The following is a 2,987-nucleotide window of genomic DNA, read 5'->3' on the forward strand; positions in this document are numbered from 1 at the left end:
ACCCTCAAAAAAGATTTTCCAATGAAGAGCTCCATCCGAAATATGTATTTTGAAAAGGAAAAGAGGCGTAGACTTTATAAAGAATGTCAACAAAGAGAAAAAGAAATGAAATAGAAAATTTTATTTGAAATCTTGTGCATATTATGAAGAAGGGTCCTTGATAAAGTAAGAAGAGTATATGAATTGCTTTTAGATCCATGCATATGAGAGAAAAAAGGAAAAGCATAGAAAGGGATTTTGATGGATCTGCTATGTGGTGGAAGTTAAGAAAGATTTTGGCTGTTAATATTGTTTTTAAAGAAAGGGATTTTGATGGATCTGCTACGAGGTGGAAGATAAGAAAGATAAAAGTCATGGGAAGGTTTTGACTATTAATATTGTTTTTAAATAAAGGGATTTTGATGGATCTGGTATGTGGTGGAAGATAAGAAAGATAAGAGGGAAATATGGTGCCTTGGATTCGGTGACGGTGAGCCTTGCGCTAGTTCTTCTTTCTGCTACTACTACTCCTTGTTGTTGCTACTGTGTGCATCATCACTAGAGGAAGAAGATAGGAAGAGAGGAGTGGAGTGGGAGGTTTCTCTCTCTCTCTCTCTCTCTCTCTCTCTCTCTCTCTCTCTCTCTCTCTCTCTCTCTCTCTCTCTCTCTCTCTCTCTCTCTCTCTCTCTCTCTCTCTCTCTCTCTCTCTCTCTCTCTCGATCTGTGCTTCTGGTGGAGAGGGGAGCTATGGCGTCCTCCGGCTAGCCTTGTGAGTGGATTGGCTTGGAGCAATTCCATGTTGCTGCTCAAAATGCCTTGCATTCTCTGCTCGGCAGATTGCACCATTAGAACATCAATAGCCTCACTATACTGGTTCTAGGAAAAGGTGATGTTGGAAAGAGCTCCACATTTAATTCCCTCATCAATGAAAGAGTTGTCATTGTGAGTGCCTTTCAGTCGAAAACAATGCAAACAGTAATGTGTTCACTCATACTAGCAGGATTCACTTTGAACATTATCGATACTCCGAGGTTGATAGACATGCTCTCTCTACATATCACTCTGTCACTTGTTCTCCCTGGGGGTACACTAGGGTTTACCGTATGGTACCACATGAGTGTAAGGGAGGGGGGTTATTTAAGGGAAGGAAGGTATATTTTATAAGGTAAGGTCCCATAAATAGGGGGTAGATAAGGGGTATGTTCATATATTTCTTGCACGCAGGTGACATCTCCTTATTACTACTAGTGAATCCCCCATGCTTGTTCTTCTTTCTCTTGGTCTGTGTTCTATATGCACGGGACCTTTTCAGAGTCCTCCACATTCTATCTACGCTTCGAAAGGTTCAAGGCTCTATGCCACCTGTAGCAAATGCTTGTGCTACCAATAAAACACCGAAAGAGATGGCAATCAGCAGGAGGGAAAGGGACAAGTGCCCTAGGTTTGTGAGGCCTTCCGCATCCCTTTGAGAGAAGAAAAGAGAGGGGGAGAGAGAGAGAGAGAGGCTATCGTAGGAGAAGACATGGCCCCTTCTCCTCCGTTTGCTTAGCGCAAGTCAAAGCAGTTGCCACATCAAGCCTTCAAATTCTCGTCTCTCTCCACACAACAAGTTGCAATGCACATTTCTCATTTTCTTCTTGCAAAACTCGAGAGCATCCATGAGTAGGCCCCCTAGTAGAATTGCCAAAAATGAATAGCCCAAAGACAACACCAAATCTACCAAAAGAGTAGGCCTCATGGTGGCATCTACAATGCCCGTGCCCTCAAACACCTGCAAGAAACACCCTTCCTCTCAATAAGAAACCATGCTCACACACACAAGAATCTGGCACACAAGAAATATGGCTATCATCTTCATCCTCACTCTCTCCTTCTTCCATGGAAGAAATAAAGCAAGAAAGCACAAGAAAGGAAAGATATAAAGAGTAGTGCCAATGCAAGAGAGAGAAGAAGATACATGCAAGAAGCTAGATAAAGGAGAGGAAGAGAAGTTGTAACTCCCCAAACCACCTTTTTCCCACAAATTGCACGGCTCTTCATTTCCACCTTTTCATTTCTTTGAGACTTGTTTTACATGATTACTTGCACCTTACAAGAATATTCCTTTATTTTATTTTCATTAAAGTAACTTCTCAACCTTCAAAATTTGGAAAAGAAACACACATATACTTTAAGGTCATGACTTTATAATATCTAGTCATACCTTTTACAATGCTTGTCTTGAGATTTTGCAATGAAGTTACAAGGTTAAATTATCAAACTACATAAGATTTTCCAATGAAGATCATACTTGTGTGCCTAAATTTGCACAATTTTGGGGGGTTATCATCACCTATTGTAGGAAGTCTAGAACTTCCTTCTTATACCTATTGTGTCTCAACAAATCAAAGTTTCTAGGTTATTGTTAGATCTAGGGAATTTTCCCTCACCATGCCAAGTTTTTGGACCTTTTCTCATGTCCAAATTACTTTATGTAGGATTAGTTGTAACAACACATTTTTTTTTTGTTGGAATACCGAGGGACCATTGAATTTAAATTCTCATTGACTTTTGTCCCAATTGATATGCAACATATAACTCAACTTATTTGTTAGATTATATGTCCTATGGGGCAAGTTTGAAAGGGGGATAAGAGTTTGGCTGTTAAGGCTTTGTGACTAAACTATCCTCTTATCTTAATAGCTTTAGAGAGGCTAGGGTTTTACCTACTTAGTTCACACCATCCAATTTGAATAAACTTGGGTCAATACAAAACCATCCTAATTCAAGTATGTCATCATGATTAGATAGTGTTAGTTGGAAAAAGAAGTGATTAGGCATGGTAATGTCCTTATGGACTCTAAAGTTTACACTTATATAAGAGGAAGGAGACTTGATGAGATGTAGGCCCTACCTAATCTAGGCTTAATTCTTAGGCCATCTCCCCTTGTTTGCTGGACCACATGTAAAACATTTCATTTTTTGCCTCTACATGATTAGCCTTTATCTTGAACTATTCTTTTTTTTTT

This window comes from Lygodium microphyllum, chromosome 25 (assembly GCF_053477565.2).
Source record: "Lygodium microphyllum isolate KBCC chromosome 25, Lygodium_microphyllum_v1.1.10, whole genome shotgun sequence".
NCBI classification, from domain to species: Eukaryota; Viridiplantae; Streptophyta; class Polypodiopsida; order Schizaeales; family Lygodiaceae; genus Lygodium; species Lygodium microphyllum.